The 20,318-nt window shown below is 48.6% G+C and overlaps 1 protein-coding gene and 1 long non-coding RNA gene across 4 annotated transcripts in view; one reads left to right on the top strand and one right to left on the bottom strand.

Moving 5' to 3' along the window:
- Positions 1 to 20,318, top strand: part of fggy (FGGY carbohydrate kinase domain containing) — a 420,841-nt gene that overhangs the window by 314,458 nt on the left and 86,065 nt on the right. The window lies entirely within an intron of this gene.
- The window catches only part of LOC147122093 (uncharacterized), a 31,144-nt gene continuing 15,084 nt past the window's right edge, over positions 4,259 to 20,318 (bottom strand). The window contains exons 3-4 of the long non-coding RNA XR_015077676.1: positions 8,089 to 8,247; positions 4,259 to 7,677 (exon numbers count right to left, since the gene is read on the bottom strand). This is a non-coding gene — a long non-coding RNA (uncharacterized LOC147122093). The remainder of the gene's footprint in view (positions 7,678 to 8,088; positions 8,248 to 20,318) is intronic.

Genomic DNA, 20,318 nt, shown 5'->3' with positions numbered 1-20,318 from the left:
GCTATACCGCCTGCTTTTGGTAGCGACGGGTTTGCAGTCAGGGGTAAGGTTAGCAAACAGAGAGGGTGGCGGGACCTTGAGGGTGGAGAGGCTGCAGGTGTTACGCGGTGGGCGGTTTAACGTTTGCTGGTTGTTGACTGTGAGTGGGGGGAGGGGTCCACCGTATGCTAGGGTTACGCTTTGGAGGTGGGATTGGAAGTCCAGCCCTAGTAGGACGGCAGCGCAGAGATGGGGGAGGACGAGGAGTTTAAAGTTTTTATACTCCGTGCCCTTAACCGACAGGGTCACGACACAGTAGCCGCTGATGTCCGTGGCGTGGGACCTCGATGCCATCGAGATTCGGCTGCGCGTTGGTAGGACAGAGAGGGAGTAGTGGCTCACCGTGTCTGGGTGGATGAAGCTCTCCGTGCTTCCGCTGTCGAACAGGCAGGTCGTGGCGTGGCCGTTCACTTTGATGTCCATCATTGACTTGGACAGATGGTGCGGGCGGGCTTGGTCCAGGGTGACGGAAGCTAGTGTGTAGCTGAGCGAGTCGTTGTCATCTGCGGGCGAGGCGGTCGGGCGTGGTGAGTAAAATGGCGTCTCCCACGAGGTAGGGCCCCATGAGGCACTATTGGGGTCGGTTGCCTTAATCAAAGATGGCCGCCCCCATGACTCATGTGTGGGGATGCTGGCCTCAGTTGCCCTAAACAAAGATGGCCGCCCCCATGACTCATGTGTGGGGATGCTGGCCTCAGGTGCCCTAAACAAAGATGGCCGCCCCCATGACTCATGTGTGGGGATGCTGGCCTCAGTTGCCCTAAACGAAGATGGCCGCCCCCATAGTTCGCATGCGGCACTGCTGGCCTCTGAGGATCCGCTCCTGCAGGCCTTGGAGAAGTGGCCTTTCTTCAGGCAGGTTTTACATATGGAGTTCTTGGCTGGGCAGCGCGACCTCGGGTGCTTCTCCTGGCCACAAAAAAAACAGCCGGCGGCCCGATCGCGGATGCCCGATGTCGGGGCCGGTGCCGGGGGTGGCGGGGCCGGTCGGGTCCGGGACGCCGACGCAGAGGTAGGTCCCGGGGGCGGCGCTGGGAAGGGTGCTGTGGTAGGGGTCGGGCCCGAGTCCCAGGGTCGCGAGCAGTACCTGGTGAATGCTTCCTGATCTTGGTGGGCCACTTCCAGGGAGATAGCGAGGGCTTCAGCTTTTTCCATGCTGAGGTCTTTAGCTTCCAGCAGTCTTTGCCGTGAGTACTCGGACCGTAGGCCTTTCAGGAATGCGTCGCGGATATTATCTTCAGTATTTTCGGCTGCCGACACCGATTTAAACTCACAGTTCCTGGCGAGTGCATATAGCGCCTGTGAGAATTCGGCTACTGATTCTCCTGGCTGTTGCGGCCGTGATCTTAGGAGGTGCCTAGCGTACATGTAGTTTACCGGGGTCCGGTACTTCTGTTTCAGCAGGTTGATGGCGGTCTCGTAGGTAGTCATGTCCTCGATGAGAGTGTATACTCTCGGGCTCAGTTGTGCCTGCAGGACACTTAGTTTGGATGCCTGAGGGACGCTGGATTCTCTCAGGTATGATTCGAAGCAGACCAGCCAGTGTTTAAAGTCTGCGGCTGAGTTTGCTGCTCGTGGGTTCAGGTCCAGGTACGGCGGTCTGAGGGCTCGCAGCCAAGCTGGCTGGTGTGGCTGTGCTCCTGGGAGCTGCGCTGGTGGCTCCTCCGCCGGTTGTGACTCGTTGTCGGACATCATTAAATTTAGTCAATAAAATTGATATACCTATCAATTCCTCCAATAAAAGGCGAAGAGTTACGAAGGTGACTAAAGGTTTTTATTGACTAAATAACAGAGCCCACTCTCGTGGGTGATCCGATCCAAGCAGGAGGAATACCAGCCAGTCGCTCACCTTTATACCTGGCCTGGTGGGTGGAGCCAAGGCGGAGTCGGCAGTGGTCATCCCAGGTATAGCAGTGTGGCAAGAGGCGACCTCGTACCGTGATACAATAGTGGTCAGTGATACAGTTATAACGAACAGTGGTGAACAGTGCTAACTACTAACAGTGATACGATAGTGAACGTGGTTTACCACACCAAGGCCCTGTACAACTGCAGCAAGACATCCTTGTTCCTGTACTCCAACCCTCTCGCTACGAAGGCCAACATACCATTTGCCACCTTAACCGCCTGCTGCACCTGCATGCTTACTTTCAGTGACTAGTGCACAAGGACGCCCAGGTCTCGTTGCACTTCCCCTTCTCCCAATCTATTGCCATTCAGATAATAATCTGCCTTCCTGTTTTTGCCACCAAAGTGGATAACCTCGCATTTATCCACGTTATATTGCATCTGCCATGCTTCTGCCCAATCACCCAACCTGTCCAAATCATCCTGGAGTTTCTCGGCGTCCTCCTCACAGCACACACGCCCACCCAGCTTTGTGTCATCTGCAAACTTGGAGATATTACATCTAGTTCCCTCGTCCAGATCATTAATATATATTGTGAATAGCTGGGGTCCAAGGACCTATCCCTGCAGTACCCCACTAGTCACTGCCTGCCACTCAGAAAAAGAGCCATTTATTCCAACTCTTGCTTTCTGTCTGCCAACCAGTTCTCTATCCAAGTCAATACCTTGCCTCCAATCCCATGTGCCTTAATTTTACACGCTAATCTCTTATGCGGGACCTTATCGAAAGCCTTTTGAAAATCCAAATACACCACATCCACTGGTTCTCCCTTATCTATTTTACCAGTTACATCCTCAAAAAATTCCAGTAGATTAGTCAAGCACGATTTACGTTTTGTAAATCCATGTTGACTTTGTCCGATCCGGTCACTTTTTTCCAAGTGCTCTGCTATCACATCCTTTATAATGGACTCTAGCATTTTCCCCACTACCGATGTCAGGCTTACTGGTCTGTAATTCCCCGTTTTCTCTCTACCACCCTTTTTGAACAGTGGCGTAACATTAGCTACCCGCCAATCCATGGGTACTGTTCCAGAGTCTATCGAATTTTGGAAGATGACCAGCAATGCATCTACTATTTCGAAGGCCACTTCCTTAAGTACCCTAGGTTGTAGATTATCAGGCCCTGGGGATTTATCTGCTCTCAATCCCATCAATTTCCCTAACACCATTTCCCTACAAATACTGATTTCTATCAGTTCCTCCCTTTCATTAGACCCTATGTTCCCCGACATCTTTGGGAGGTTATTTGTGACCTCCTTTGTGAAGACAGAACCAAAGTATGTATTTAATTGGTCTGCCATTTCTTTGTTCCCCATTATAAATTCCCCTGATTCTGACTGCAAGGGATCTACGCTTGACTTCACCAATCTTTTTCTCTTCACATATCTATAAAAGCTTTTACAGTCAGTTTTTATGTTCCCTGCAAGCTTACTCTCATATTCTATTTTCCCCCTCTTAATTAATCCCTTTGTCCTCTTTTGTTGAATCCTAAACTGCTCCCAATCCTCAGGTTTACTGCTTTTTCTGGCCAATTTATATGCCCTCTCCTTGGATCTTATGCTATCCCTAATTTCGCTTGTTAGCCACGGTTGAGTCACCTTTTTTGTTTTATTTTTATGCCAAGCTGCAGGGTGCCAAACAGGGATCCTGATGCAGCATGCCAGATTCGGCAAAGGAAAACTGGCTGGAGCTGCTGCCAGGAATGTATGTCGTGGTGGTGGGGTGGGGTGTGTGGGTGGTGGTCCACGGAGCAGAAGTGGCCCAGAATATTTTTGTGGGTTCCGGAGGAGCACTTCTGCTCCTTCGAGGCACACAAAAGTAATTTGAGACTTAACTTTGCTGGGCCTCTTCCCTTCCATTGCCCGTGGAACTGCTGGAAGCCTACACTGTGCAGGCTCCCACCAGTTCCTACCTAAAATGCCAGTTGGGATTTTATTACGTCATAGGACCCCGATTTCAATGTTAAAAGGGACCTGAAACAGGTGTGCGCTTTGGATAACTAGAAGTAAGACCCTTTTAAAATGGCACGGGGCGCATCTCTGGTGTTAACAGGGCAGCAAAGCCAGCTGTCCCATTTTGAGGCTGTTACTGCCCCTTTAATGCCATGTGAAGGGAGTGGAATCGACCCTATCAGATGAGACTGTTTACTGCATATCAGAAAAATGCCTTTAGATGGCCTGTGTTTCTTGCAACTAATTGACACGCTTTCTACTTTTTTTTAACGTTTTAATGTTTGAACCTTAGCTAAGGTCCACTGTTCCTTTGTAATCCAGAGGAGAGTCTGGAGTCAAAAAGAAAAGTCTTCTTTTAAAATAAGAATGTTTATTAATAGCGACTTGGGATTAAGTTACAACCAGAAGCTGTTGCTAATGCTGATAACCCTCCAGTTATGCAAACAAAACATTGGACAAAGGTCCTGATTTCAAGATGTGGAAATCCCCACAAAGCAAACCTGGAATCACACAGAGCAAAGGTCAGGAGCCTGAAACTCCCCTGATTGATCCTGTTTAAACAGATTAGAAAAGAGCAAATCTGGAGTTTCAGTTTTCCTCTGCATCAGCAGACTTCTCTTTGATGTGGATACAGTTTCATTTTTTAAAGATACATTTCTTATACTTGCACACAGAAATTCCTGAAAATAATTGCAAATCATTTACACTGGTATATTTGAGGAAGAATGATAAGTACCTTAATAGGAACTAGTGGCTACCTTCGAAAATGTTCAGAAAAGTTTTCCTGAATACTGCTGATTTCATTAAGCTGTACAGTTTGTGTTGGAGGATGGTGTGTACTTCAGTGCTTTCAACGTTACCGTTTTCAGCTCACGGCATTTATTATTAAGAGGGCAAAAAATAAAAATACAGAAAAAGGTATGAAAATTTAACCTAAAAAATAGATACGAAGTTGAAAAATTAGTTATAAAGTTTTGAAGAGAAGGAAATGTTGAGAAACAATAAAGATGAACTAAAGAGCAGGAAACTTTATTTCCCGGGTGGTCAGTCATCTGAAGACTGTGTTTTAGTCCAGTGTGGTCTCCATAGCATATGCTTTTAATCAAGATTGCATTTATATTTAAGGCGCTGCTTTTGTTTCAAGGTAATTGTTTGAGGATCAGGTTAGCGTTTGATCTATATTTTGACCGTTGTAAATGGACAGTATCAAATGGATTTTAAAGGCACTGTTTTGTCCCATGGAGAGCATGGCGAACCAATGTGATGTTGGTAATGTCTTACAACAGCTTAAGCTATTACCACAGTGTCCATGCCAGTTTCTTAGAGTAAAAGAGGGTAATATAAATGAGAATCCACCTTGGCTTTATATATTGTAAAAAAAAATTGTGCTGAGCTGGCATTTATGCCAACAGCTTTGACAATCCACACACAGCAATTTTTGAATGGTAGTATGAAATTATGTCAAGCAACCCACAGATTCCTAACAACTCACAGTAAAAGCCACTATATTGGTAACTGGCATTAAGTGTGTGGTATTTTTGTATTTGGAGAACAAAATAAGTACTTCTGTGAAATTAAACTTTTCTAACTGGCATCATCTCAAAAATGTGTATGTTCAAATATTCACTTTTTTTAGCATTTGCTATAAACAGAGGAGATCTGTTTAATTTATCCTTAATTTATCGTTAGCTGAGCATATCTATATCTTACTAAAAAGCTTGCATATGCACGTACCTCCTGTCTTCATGATTTATTTGTCGTGCTATGTATGTCAACATTTACAATTAAAACTAACTATGTAAATAATTATAATGACAGTTTCCAATGTAAACAATTACATATAGCACTACAGTAACACTGGTGGTGACAACAAAAAACTGCATTCATATAGCAGAGTAGACAATAAGGAAGGAGAACACAGATGTTCATGGAAACAACAAAATCTGCGTTGATCAGAGGAGGGGCAACACTGAGGAAACATGGAGGTGGGATAAGGTCAGTAGCAATAATTAGCAAAAGTTGACTAAGAGGAAGACAATGAAATAAGCAGAAGAGCACAGAAAGAGTGGAACTAAAATGGGAGTAGATGGAGTTTTTAATTTATGCATTCACGGGATGTGGGCGTCGCTGGCAAGACCAGCATTTATTGCCCATCCCTAATTGCCCTTTAGAAGGTGGTGGTGAGCCGCCTTCTTGAACCGCTGCAGTCCATCGTAGCAGGTTTTTTTGTTACGACAGAGTGGCTTGCTGGTGGCCATTTCAGAGGGCAGTTAAGAGTCAACCACATTGCTGTGGATCTGGAGCCACATATAGGCCAGATTGGGTAAGGACGGCAGGTTTCCTTCCCTAAAGGACATTAGTGAACCAGTTGGGTTTTTACAACAATCTGTTAGTTTCATGGTCATCATTACTGATACTAGCTTTTTATTCCAGATTTTTTTAATTAACTGAATTTAAATTCCCCAGCTGCTGAGCTGGGATTTAAACTCATGTCTCCAGATTATTAGTCCAGGCCTCTGGATTACTAGTCCAGTAACATAACCAGTATGCTACCGTACCCGTAAAGTTAAGATACAGATCAGCCATGGTTTAATTAAATGGTGGAACAGGCTCAAGGGGCTGAATGGCCTACTCCTGTTCCTATGTTCCTAACATGTGCCACTTCTGTTGGGCCACTGCCACTCCCATGGTGCTGCAGCTCATCACTCCCACTAATCTGTGGGAGAGCAGACTGTAGAAGATCAGCAATGTGATTGAAGCCCCTATCCATGCGTTTCTCCAGCCTTTCAAAGGCGATGGAGACAGTGGAACCTGAATGACTCTAGTTTGAGCTTCGATCTAAGCTGGAAGAGCTGGTGACACAGACTCCTGGTGCAAGGGCCCAGCTGCAGCACCCATAGAGGTTACCACGTGCTTCATGGTAGACTGCAGAGTGCTGATGTTTTCCTGAAGAATGCCACACACGCTGGAAGCTGGCTCCTCCATACTTTCAGTTGTGGCAGCCCCTTTGCAGGTTTTCCAATATCTTATACAACTACAAGTACAGAAAGCAGTTTTCTTTTGAAGGCTGGGTCGCTGAGGTTGGCATAAGAACATAAGAAATAGGAGCAGGCGTAGGCCATTCGGCCCTTCGAGCCTGCTCCGCCATTCAATGAGATCATGGCTGATCTTCTGCCACAATTCCGTTCACCGGCCTTATCGCCATATCCCTTGATGCCCTTACTACTCAGAAATCTATCGACTTTTGTTTTGAATATACCCAATGACTGTCTGTGTCCTCCTCAGAACAGGAGCCAAGCGTTCCTTCTGTTGAGCTGTCTCCTGGGTTGTCCTTTCCACTAGATTCTGCTAATGAGTGGTGTGTGATTCAGCAGGTGCAGACCCCTCTAACTTGTTATTTTACCCACCCGGGATGCTAGTACTTGAGATGGCGCGAGTGTCGTTGCTTCTTCAGGAGGATTGGCCTCTTCTACAGGTGCTCCAGGTCTTCAGGTGGACCTAGTAAAGGAGGGAAGCACAAGGCACAGAAAGGATAGGTAGTCGCAGATGATTAACAACACTGTGCAGCACCATGTTGTCCTGCTGCCTGAATGTGTGGCAGTTTGAAGAAAAATAAATAAATGGTCCATGTAATAAGACAGACACCCTGCTGAGCGTCGCAAGCCATCCAGGCTCTGCATGCCCCGATGATGTCCATGGATTCCTCCTGCATCTGGGTGGAGGATGACCCTTTCCTGTTTCTAGTCCTCTTCTGGTAATTGTGAGCTAACTTCTCCTGCAGAAAGAGGGGGAGGGAAAGAGTGTTAGTGAGTGGTTGTTGTAAAGGGTGGTGCCGATGTGTGGGGCAGCTTCATATAATGTGCATGCTGAGATGGAGAAGCAAGCAGGATTGGGAGGTGGTCAACTGCAAAGAAGTGACTCCAGTGTAAAACGGGAAAGCAGTCAGCAGAGGTGTGACATTCTTAGCAGTTGCTGCCAGGTAAAAGCAGAATGTAATTGGGGCCTGTTGCAGCAGCAGGTGTAAATGTGTGATTGGAATGAGGAGAGGTAATACAGTGTCCTCTTGTGATTGGTAGAGAAGCATGTGGTGCGGGTGAGTGAAGTATTTAGAAAGCGGGGGCGGGGGGGAGGATGCTACAGCCAGATGTATTGCAGAGAAATAGAAATAGAAAGTCACAATGCTCACCATGCTCTATTAATTTTACTCGCACAAGAGATTGCAGGTCTGGGTTGATAGCGCACATAGGTTGCACCATGTCTGAGTGGGACATGGTGGATTTTCTAGTTGATCTTTTCTTGTCTTTCTTGTTCATGTGTTCTTACTTGGTTGCTGGCCAGGGACCAACTAAAACCAATGTGAAGTTAAAAAAAGTATCAAGCAAACCCATAGAATAAATTCTCCCCCACCACTGTTACCCTCACCCTTAAATAGCAGGATTAAGAAACCATATTTTAGAAATTAATTTTTTCCACCACAGGCATGTTTTTTTTCATATTTAAGATCATTTGCAATTTATGCTGTTTTCACAACTACTTTATTTGATACCACATTTATTTTTGTTGAGCCAGACATTAATCATTGTCCAATACAATCTTTATTCTGTCTGCCTCACTCTCCCTCTCCCCAAAAAATACTCATCATCAGAATTTTCTAACTGTCTGGACAAGTGCTAAAGGCTGGAGTCAGTTTTCAGCCTTACATGTGACTGATATGTGTGTCAGCTGCCTTCTGGGGAATCCGACTGATGTATAACTGACATTCCTGGTCTGGTAGTGCGACTGAACTGAACAGTGTCTTGACACTTCTTCTGACTCCCTCTCCCCAACTTCCCTCCCCATATTACAAGCACCTAGGAATAAAAAAGAAATTGTATTTATGTCATGTCCTCAAGATGTCACAAAGTGCTTTATGGGGTGTGATGTTGGCACCTCCAACAATTCGGTACTAAAGTGTCAACCTAAATTATGTGCTCAAATCTAGAGTGGAGTTTGAACTCAGATTTTTTGATTCAGAGGTGAGTGCTACCACTGAACCAACCTAACGCTAAAAATATTCAAATATGTTGGAGCAACAATTAATCCAATAATATGAACGTAAACACCCATGACAGTAGCACACTTGGTGGAATGCCCTGCATTATGGGCAGTGAGGCCTACAGTGCGCCCAATTTCATAAAATACCCCGGACGCACTTGTAGAGTTCAAAGCCTGGGTATGTGTTGTGTGCAAGGCCCATTAAGGACCTAAAACATATTTAATTAGACATAGGCTCCATAATAAGGATGGAGCATCTGAAAAGTGCTCCAGATGGTAGATTTTCCTGACCTTTGCCTCAGGGAGCAGCCGGTTCCCCAAGTACCAAGGTCAGGAAAAAAGGGCAAAGGCCCTTTTCATCAGGTTTCTACCTCTTTTATGTTGCCCAGAATTTTTGAGGGTTGGAGCTGGAGCTGCACCTGCAGTTGGCACAGGCCCGAGTATCCCATGTTAATAAGACTTCTGATGCCTGCAGCTGCGCTCCTGCTTCCTTCCCTGTTTTGAAGCACAAAGTGCAGCCGGGGGTGGACCTGTGTCAGGGGATCATAAGGAAATCACTCCTGGGCCTGAACAGATGCAGAGGGGATCCAGGAAAATCGACCTTCAGATGTTCATAGAATTATAGATCATAGGGGGAAAAATTCGGGAGATGCTAGGGGGTGCTAGAGCAGTATCGCCAAGGCGAATCCAGCACCGCATGCCAAACCCTGCCCCCTATGGTAAGAGTTATCGCTGGGAACGTTAACACCAGGTGGATTGTGACGTCAGTGAGTGTGCAACGCTCACTGACTGCCCGATCTGCTAAATTGATTGTCGTCACCTACCTTAGCACCTGGAGTAAACACCGACAGGGAGAGCTGGCATGAAGCACCAGGAAGCCAGCTCCAGGGACGTTATTTAAAGGGATCATCAGTAATGACTTGAAGCTGTCAGGTTAGTGCAGTTTCACTGGTTTCTTGTCAGTTTCACATACTCCAACAGTTTCATTCAGTAATTTCAAGGTTCTTTTGTACCAGGAGTGTTGTGGCAACTAAAAAGTAGCTACATTTATTCTTCAAAGAATCAAACTGCTACAGTTGGTAATATTAATGGGGGCTGTACTGGCAGTCGACCTCGCCCTTCAGGATCTACGGCGGAGGCAGCGAGAAAGACTGGAGCATGTGCCCAGAGGGAGGAGGAGGGCATCAGAGCTCGCAACAGGAGGCCTTAACCTCTGAGGGTATTTTGAGAGCACTTCTCCTACCTCCAATTAAGCGAGGAGCAGTCTATTAGAAAGCTCCGCTTCACCAAGGAGGTGATCACGAAACTCAGCCACCTCCTGCAACCAGACCTCCAGACTCAGACCAGGGCAACCACGGCTCTCCCAGTGGCAGTCAAGGTCACTGTCGTCGTCAATTTCTTCACCAGCGGATCCTTTTAGTCTGCACAGCGAAAACCAAAGTCTCCAATGCTTCATCGCAGAATCTGCAGGCTCTCTCCCTGGGGTGTGGACCTGCCATGAGTACACCTGATTCAGTCCTCCAGCTCCTTCTCCTTGTCCTGCTTCTGCTTCTGCTTGCTTCTTGCTGAGGCAGCTACACAGCCAGCAATGCTGAGAATGAGGTGCTGCAGCATCAATGAACCTCCCTTTAAGTACTTCCTGTGGCCATCATGACTTGCAATTAGACTGCACTTTGGGTGTAACGCCAATGAGCTTGGGCTTTAAGACTTGAATTAGGACTCCAATCATTTTTTTGAGCAGTGAGTACAAATTTTGCATGCAGTCTAAAGCATTAGAGCCTGGCGCTAATTCTCCAACGTTTCTATTGACACCGCCCATTCCTAGAATGATACAGCACAGAAAAGGGCCATTCTCGTTTATTAGCACTTGCTTTCAGTTCCTACTGTTTAGCTTTTCTAATCTGATCTATCTTACTTCTTGCCTGTCGATTTACATAGCTGTTTTCATGCTTTGTTATTTAGCTGATTTGTCACAAGGGAAACCGCAGTCAGTTTCTTAAAGCCGTATTTCATCTGCTGGCTCTGCATGTTTCCCATCCAAGTATATTTCACGTTGTGTCTCTGATATGGGGATCCCTCTGGGTATCTCTCTGTATTTGCAGATTTTGGAAGAGAAGATGAAGGATCATAGGAGTGTGCCAGACAGGGTTACACCTTAGACACTGAGTAAGGATCCTAACACACCACTCGTGTATATAGGGCCAAACAGCCATACCTGGACATGGCCAAACACACATGTATGTAAAGGCAATAATTTCTGACGCAACTCATCACAGAACTGTGCACATTCCTGCAGCCAGACCTAGGAAACAAATCTAGGACAGGTCCAGCTCTGTCAATGGCTGTTAGGGTGCCAGATGCTTTGAACTTTTACAGCACTGGGTCTTTCAAAGCAACATCGGACGATATATTTTTTTAAATCGTTCTTGGGATGCGGGTGTCGCTGGCAAGGCCAGCATTTATTGCCTATCCCTAATATCCCTTGAGAAGGTGGTGGTGAGACACCTTCTTGAACCGCTGCAGTCTGTGTGGTGAAGGCACTCCCACAGTGCTGTTAGGGAGTTCCAGGATTTTGACCCAGCGACGATGAAGGAATGGCGCTACACTTCCAAGTCAGGATGGTGTGTGACTTGGAGGAGAATTTGGAGGTGATGGTGTTCCTATGCACCTGCTGCCGTTGTCCTTCTAGGTGGAAGAGGTCGCAGGTTTAGGAGGTGCTGTCGAAGAAGTCTTGGCGAGTTGTTGCAGTGCATCTTGTAGATGGTACACATTGCAGCCACGGTGCTGGAGGGAGTGAATATTTAAGCTGGTGGATGGGGTGCCAATCAAGCAGGCTGCTTTGTCCTGGATGGTGTCGAGCTTCTTGAGTGTTGTTGGAGCTGCACTCAAGTGGCGAGTATTCTATCACACTCCTTACTTGTTCATTGATGAAGCAGCTGAAGATGGTTGGGCCTAGGACACTGCCCTGAGGAACTCCTGCAGCAATATCCTAGGGCTGAGATGATTGACCTCCAATAACTACAACCATCTTCCTTTGTGCTGGGTATGACTCCAGCCAGTAGAGAGTTTACCGCTGATTCCCATTGACTCCTTGGTGCCACACTCAGTTAAATGCTGCCTTGATGTCAAGGGCAGTCACTCTCACCTCACCTCTGGAATTCATCTCTTTTGTCCATGTTTGCACTAAGACTGTAATGTGGTCTGGACCCGAGTGGTCCTGATGGAACCCAAACTGAGCATTGGTGAGCAGGTTATTGGTGAGTAAGTGCCGCTTGATACCACTGTTGACGACACCTTCCATCACTTTGCTGATGATTGAGATTAGACTGATGGGGTGGTAATTCGCTGGATTGGATTTGTCCTGCTTTTTGTGAACAGGACATACCCGGACAATTTTCCACATTGTTGCTAAATCTCCCCCTTTGCAGTATATCATGCAGGTCACAGATGCATTGGGGGGAATTTTAACCCCCTCCCCCCCCCCACAATGGGTGGGTGTGCTTTCCCCCCAGCACATGATCTAATCCCCCCCACACGATCTCTCTCTCCCCCCCACAGTGTGATCTTCTCTCCCCCCCGCGCAATCTTCCCCCCCGCCCCCCGTGCGATTTGACACCCCCCTGTTCTCCTTCCCCCTTGCAATTTCAATCACCCCTGTGATCTCTCCCCCTCTTCCTCACTGCCACGCTCTGAGACCCCTCACCGCCCCCACCAACCCATGATCTTCTCAATTGCTGGGGCCTGTCTCCAGCAATCCCCGGCTGCTGTCACATGCCGCTGGCTTTCCCGTCTGGCAGCCGGCCAGCCTCTCAATCTGACTGGCTGCTGGGTGGGAAATGGAGTAAAAATATTCTAATAAGATTACCTTGCGCGCCGGTCGTTGAGCTGTGGGCCCGGTGGAATTCCGATTCTGGGCCTCCTCCAACTGGCAGTGCTTGCGTATCCCAGGGGTGCAGTTAGTTCGATGTGTCCCCTGGGATCACGTGGGCCATGGAGAGCCAATGGTAGCAGGGAATGCTTCATTCATAAGTTTGACAGGAAGGGCTGTCAAACTTATAAATACTATAAGCCCCAAAACATCACAAAAACTTCAAATAATTTTTTTTTTAAATCACATTTTTAAATTTATCTATATATATAAAAGGATCGTTCTGTCTGTCTGTCTATCTATCTGTCTGTCTGTCCTCACGTGCGCATCTGCCCGGCTATGCGCTCGAAAGTTATAGAGCGTACCTACGCGTGCGTTACCTCCAAAGAAAGCTTACGGTTCCGGGACGGTCGTAAGCGTATTTACTTTTCGGTCGGACGAAAATTGTTCGCGCCTTATGCAAAAAACCTTCAAAATTAAACTCATTATCTGCTACTTAGCATTGATTGACTGACGTCAAGGTTCGACCAATCCTGTGCCGTCACGATTGACCAATCCTACAGTACAGTCCCCTGATGGTTGGCCAATCGGTGTGTGTGTGTGGGCGGGACTAATCATTTTCATCTCAGGGATGTAGCAGCCATTGTTTCACTGCTTCCAGCTCAAACTACTCTGCTCATCCAGCTTTGAAAAAGTTAGTATCTCTTTTAAAAATAACATAACATTTACCAAAAACGTTTTATAAGTACTTTCACTTTCATCTTTGAAGGTATTAAAAGGTAGAAATGTTGCCCGGCAGCAGATTGAGAGAGGGACACAGACAGGGCCCAAAAGCCTGGGACTCGATTTAAAATGTTTCCCGGCAGCAGATTCACAGAGGGACACAGAGAGGCCCCAAAGCCTGGCACTCGATTTAAACCGCCCGGCCCAAAACAGCCCTGGCAAAGCCGGGCTCCCCCAGCTAGTATCGATATATATATAAACAGATACTTCTGTCTGTCCTTCTGTCTGTCCTCGGGTGTGCGTCTGTCCGACTATGCGCTCGAAAGTTACAGAGCGTACCTACGCGTGCGTTATGTCGAAAGAAAGCTTACCTTTCCGAAACGCTGGTAAGCGTATTTACGTTTCGGCCGGACGAAAATCGCGCCCGCGGTATTCGAAAAACGTTCAACATTCCGCTCATTAGCATCTCATTATCCGCTCATTAGCGACAGAGTGACCTCGAGGTCGACCAATCGTACGCCGGGTTGCTGGCACGTGCGGCCGGGCCCTCCTACGGTCGAGTGACGGGGACGATTGACCAATCCTACGCTTTGGTGACCTGACGGTCGACCAATCGGTGTGTGTGTGGGCGGGCCTTATCGTTCTGAACCGAGGTGAGTAGCCGCCATCTTGCTTCCATTCTTTTTCCTGCTTTCTGCGTCTTTCTTTTCAAATATACATTTCCAGCAAAAAAAAAGTTGCTTTTAAAACACAAATTGTTTTTAAAAAAGTTAATTAATTTGTAAATCTTTTCTCTAACCTCTATAATTCTCCTACCTTTCACCGTTTTTCCAGGCCCGGGGCCTAGGCTTCTCCAACTGCCAGCAGTGCAACTCTAGACCCAGGCTCCCGGCCTAGACAGAGACAAACACTGGCAGAGGGCAGAGGGTGTGCTGCCTCAGCTCCATTCCCGGGGTCAGTAGGTGGGGAGGCTTCATAAGCAACTGGGGTAGGTCGCAAGCCCCAAATAATAATCTGAAGATCCTGTGTTTGCAGCTGAGGAAATTTCTTCTGCAGACAGCCCCAGGTTAACGGCAGCCATCTTTGTCAAGGAGGGCAAAAAGTTTCAGTGCGACGCCATTTTGATTCAGTGTGTAACAGAGTGCATGCGTGGCCATCTTAGTACAGGAACATAGAGTGGGTGGGGCTTCTGTGCTCCAAATCTGTGTCTGTGACAGACAAACCGACTGTGTAGCTGTGCAAGGTCTGTAGCTATAGCAACAGCTTTAGCTACAGAGCTTCAGGGCCACACCTGAGTGTTTAGAAGCTGTTGCTAAGCAACAGTGTCTGTTGTTAAATACAGAGATAAGAATCTCCGTATCTCTCAACATTAACTCTAGAGAGTACTTTAGGCAAGGCATCAGCTCGGTCCCCATGGGTGCCGGATAGCACAAAGTTTCCTGTACTTTAAGTTTATCTCCCCCCTCCCTTTCTACCCCCCAACCCCCCCTTCCCCCCCCCAAACCCCCCCACCCCCCTCCCCCCCACACCCACTTCCCCCCCCCACACCCACTTCCCCCCAGCCCCCGCCCCCCTCCCCCCCACACCCACTTCCCCCCCACCCCCCCCTTCCACCCCCCACCCCCCCTTCCACCCCACACCCCCTTCACCCCACCCCCTTCCACCCCCTCCCCACCCCCCTTCCCCTCCCCCACACCCTTCCCCTCCCCCCCACACTCCCCTTCACCCCCTTCCCCCTCCCCTTACCCCCCTCTTCCCCCCTCCTCCCCTTCCCCCCTCCCCTTCCCCCCTCTTCTTCCCCCCTCTTTCCTTCCCCCCCCTCTTCCCCCCAGTCGCTCTCTCTCTTCCCCCCAGTCGCTCTCTCTCTTCCCCAGTCGCTCTCTCTCTTCCCCCCAGTCGCTCTCTCTCTTCCCCCCAGTCGCTCTCTCTCTTCCCCCCAGTCGCTCTCTCTCTTCCCCCCAGTCGCTCTCTCTCTTCCCCCCAGTCGCTCTCTCTCTCTTCCAACAACAACATGCCCTCAAAAGACCCTCGGCACCGCCGGGCACTTCAGCTAGTATATATATAAATAAAAGGATCGATCTGTCTGTCTTTCGGTGTGTCTGTCCGGCTATACACTCTAAAGTTATAGAGCATACCTACACGTGTGTTACATCAAAAGAAAGCTTACGATTCCGGAACGGTCATAAGCGTATTTACGTTTTGGCGAGACAAATATTGCGCCCGCGGTATCCAAAAAACGTTCAAAATTCCGCTCATTATCCGCTCATTAGCATAGAGTGACATTAAGGTCGACCAATCGTACGGTCCAGCGACCCGACGGTCGACCGATCGCTGCGTGGCGGGTTCGTCGTGCGTACGGGCGGGCCCTCCTAGAGTCAAGCGACAGGACGATTGACCAATCCTACGCTTCGGTGACATGACGGTCGACCAATCGGTGCGTGAGTGGGCGGGCCTTATCGTTCTGAACCGAGATGAGTGGCCGCCATCTTGATTCCAAACTGTTCATTACTTTTTCCCGCTTCCTGCGTGTTTCTTTTCAAATATACATTTCCAGCAAATTGTTTTAAAAAAAAAGTTAATTAATTTGTACATCTTTTCTCTAACCTCTATAATTTTCCTACCTTTCACTGTTTTTGTAGGCCTCGAAGCCTGGGCCTCTCCTCCGCACCCACGCCCGAGCTAGGCACCTCCCGGCCCCAGTCAACAAGCGGCCCCCAATCGCCGCCATCTTTGTGAAGGCTGGAGGGGCGGGCCTCAGCCGAGCGTCGCTACCCGCCGCCATCTTAGTAAAGGCTGGTGCGGCGGTGGCGGTACGGAGCTCCGCGGAGCAGGTGCGCGGCAGCGTCTCACTCTCCCCCCCAGTCTCTCTCTCTCTCTCTCTCTCTCTCCCCCGCGCCTCCTGAATGCTCGGGGGAAGAGGCCCGGGGCACCGTGGCCGCTTTCGGAGACTTCAACTCCGTGACAGGTGAGGAGGGTGTTTGTTGTTCACGTTAGGCGGCGGGCGGGTTCCCCGGGTGCTGCTCCCTGGCGGTGTGGGTGTGGGGCCGGAGCCCGGCTCTTACCTTGCCCTGGAGAGCGGGCAGACGGCGGGGCCTGGAGTAGCAGAGGGGAACAGTCAACAGACAGACGTCAGAGAGACAGAGAAATAGGGAGGGAGGAGAGGAAGAGGAGAGGGAGAGTGAGGAGAGGGGCAGGGAGGGAGAGAGGAGAGGGGCAAGGAGGGAGTGGGGAGAGAGAGAGGGTGGGGGGAGGGGAGAGGGTGAGGAGAGGGTGAGGGAGGGAGAGGACAAGGGGGGGAGGGAGGGAGAGAGAGTAAAGCAGGGAGAGACGGGGAGGAAGAGAGAGAGAGGGTGAGGGAGGGAGAGGGTGAGGAGAGGGGGAGGGAGGGAGAGGGGGAGGAAGAGAGAGTAAAGCAGGGAGAGATGGGGAGGGAGAGAGGGTGAGGGAGGGAAAGAGTGAGGGGGTGGGACAGGGAGGGAGAGCTTACCTTCTTCCTTCGCAGGGGTCCATCGGGCCACCTTCCCCCCCGTCTCTCTCTCTCTTCCCCCCCAGTCGCTCTCTCTCTTCCCCCCCAGTCGCTCTCTCTCTTCCCCCCCAGTCGCTCTCTCTCTTCCCCCCCAGTCGCTCTCTCTCTTCCCCCCAGTCGCTCTCCCTCTCCCCCCCAGTCGCTCTCTCTTCCCCCCCCGTCGCTCTCTCTTCCCCCCCAGTCGCTCTCTCTCTTTCCCCCCAGTCGCTCTCTCTCTTGCCCCCCAGTCGCTCTGTCTCTTCCCCCCCAGTCGCGCTCTCTCTCTTCCCCACCCAGTCGCGCTCTCTCTTCCCCACCCAGTCGTGCTCTCTCTTCCCCCCCAGTCGCGCTCTCTCTTCCCCCCCAGTCGCTCTCTCTCTTCCCCCCCGTCGCTCTCTCTCTTCCCCCCCCGTCGCTCTCTCTCTTCCCCCCCCCCAGTCGTTCTCTCTCTTCCCCCCCAGTCGTGCTCTCTCTCTTCCCCCCCAGTCGCTCTCTCTCTTCCCCCCCCCAGTCGCGCTCTCTCTTCCCCCCCAGTCGCGCTCTCTCTTCCCCCCCAATCGCTCTCTCTCTTCCCCCCCGTCGCTCTCTCTCTTCCCCCCCGTCGCTCTCTCTCTTCCCCCCCAGTCGCTCTCTCTCTTCCCCCCCAGTCACTCTCTCTCTTCCCCCCCAGTCGCTCTCTCTCTTCCCCCCCAGTCGCTCTCTCTCTTCCAACAACAACATGCCCTCAAAAAAGCCTCGGCACCGCCGGGCACTCCAGCTAGTAAACTATAAATTACACGAAATGACTATTTTAAACAATAATTTAAATTTTTGAAAAAAATAATTTTATTTTCTAACGGGGCTAAAAATAAACTTACCTTTCTTTAAAGTATTTATAAAAATAATAAACCTGTGGAAAAAATGTTTTAATATTAATTAATTCACCACTTACCTTTTTACATGTCTAACTTCTGGAGACTTACCCTCCCGGGAAAACCTGCAAAAAAAAACGTAAGTTCGATGCGCACACGCAGCCTCTCCTGTGCACGCATTTGACCTCTGAACCCCTTCTTTCAGGGGAACGGAAGTGCCGGATTCCCGCGCATGCGCAGTGCATGCAGGAAACCGGCACTTCCATTGGGCTTACGGGTGAGTACCCCGTGCGTACTCACCCGTGGAGACCCAAATTTCTGGGCCAATGACACAATAATACCCTGCACTTTTTCCATCTGGTTGGACTCCTCAGAATTATTAGTAACTCATACGTGACACATATCTGCAACACCAACCCCTTTATGAACTGAAAGGGGTTTTGCTCCAAAAAATGTACAGCTGGTCTTTCCATATAAGTGCAGAATAATGCTTGTGAATGCCTGTTACCTTGGCTGTTACCTTGATCCATTCATTTTACACCATCTATGCTGTCACTACTATTTCAAAAATCAGAAGACTGGATGGATGGCTACTGGGAGAACCAGACTATCGATTGCAGCCTTGATTGTTTATCCCATTGAGGTGCACAAGTGCAAAGATATATTAGGGAGCATGTTACCAGCATCTTGGTGGAGCAGACCATCTGCATCCTTAAGCAACCGTTTAAATACCGAGACCGATCAGAGGGATTGCTGCAATAGAAGCCTTGACAATGTGTCCAAAATGATTGTTGCCTTCTGTACTGTACACAACTTGACATTACAAAGAGCTTTGCCGTGGAACAGGCAGGAAAAGGCAAACATGTGGCAACCAGTTTCAAAAAATGACCATGACCAAGAGACAGAAGAAATAGCTACACAATCAACTGCTCATTAAGCAATACTCTTAAGGCAAGCTTTAACAGAAAGTATATCCAGTTAAGTGCCAAAGATATCCAACACAACAGTCACCTGTACATATCCCTCAAATCCGAGGCAATTGAACAATTGTCACCATTACCCACAACTTCACATCAGCATCTAAGGGTAATTCAGCATTCCTCCACATTCTTTTTCAGTCTTATCCCAAATGAACCATCACAAAATATTAGAATACCAATTACCCAAATTTTATTTACCTAACAGTGTGTGCATGTGTTCTGTATATTTTAACCTGGAGCTTTCCATTTTTGAAAGTATATGGTCTGTGCTTTCTACTTCTGAAACATGTGCTTCTTTTAAGTGGTTCCCAGTTGAGAGGAAGAAGTGAGGTGAATGGCAGCTGGATGTCAGTGTCTGTCTCTAGGGATGGAGATGATTCTACATCTTTATGCTGGGTCAGTAAATTACCTTACAACTGCAGGCATCACAGGTATTAATTATTGCATTGGCTGCCAGGGACTACATGCTGTCTGGCACATCTGAAGGCAGGGGAGCAGGGCAGCTGGCTAGTACAGACATGGCATTACCCTGAGAAGCCTCTCCATCATACAATTGTCCAGGACTTTGGTGAGACTACACCTGGAGTACTGTGTAGAGTTTTGGTCTTCTTGCCTAAGGAAGGAGATACTTGCCTTGGAGGCGGTGCAACAAAGGTTCACTAGATTGATTCCTGGGATGAGAGGGCTGTCCTATGAGGAGAGATTGAATAGAATGGGCCTATATTCTCTGGAGTTTATAAGAATGAGAGGTGATCTGAGGAAAATGTGTAAAATTCTTATAGGATTGGACAGGATAGATGCTGAGAAGCTGATATCCCTGGCTGGAGAGTCCAGACTAGGGGTCATAGTCTCAGGATAAGGGGTCAGCCATTTAGGACTGAGATGAGGAGGAATTTCTTCACTCAGAGGGTTGTGAATCTTTGGAATTCTCTGCCCCAGAGGGCTGTGGATACTCATTGGTTGAGTATATTCAAGACAGAGATCGATAGATTTTTGGATATTAAGGGAATCAAGGGAAATGGGGATAGGGCGGGAAAGTGGAGTTGATGTAGAAGATGAGCCATGATCTTTTGAATGGCAGAGCAGGCTCGAAGGGCCATATGACCTACTCCTGCTCTTATTTCTTATGTTCCTGTGCCACCTTCCTCAGCATGGCCTGAGATCTATGTGGAAGCTCTAGGCATTAATCAGGTTGATGAAGCCCTTTGTTATGTGATCCCCCAATGTGATGAATCCACATAAGATAGACTGTTGCATTGGAACCCAAATTCTCGAGAACACCAGTCAAGTCATTAATTTTGGAATCTCAGCCTGAGTTTAAGATCTAATCCAAGGCAGACCTCTGCCATGCAGAGCCCTGGAGTGGTCACACAATCCATTGTGGTTGCAGCTTGGTCAGGCGTTCATACAATCTGCACAGATTGTGGACTCCTCTATAGATGTTCCCAAACTGAA

The sequence above is a fragment of the Somniosus microcephalus genome, chromosome 3 (assembly GCF_052327205.1).
Source record: "Somniosus microcephalus isolate GS21.2 chromosome 3, FLI_Smic_1.0, whole genome shotgun sequence".
Lineage (NCBI taxonomy): Eukaryota > Metazoa > Chordata > Chondrichthyes > Squaliformes > Somniosidae > Somniosus > Somniosus microcephalus.
The sequence above is the reverse complement of the archived record's forward strand: the minus strand, read 5'-3'. Positions and strand labels throughout refer to the sequence as shown.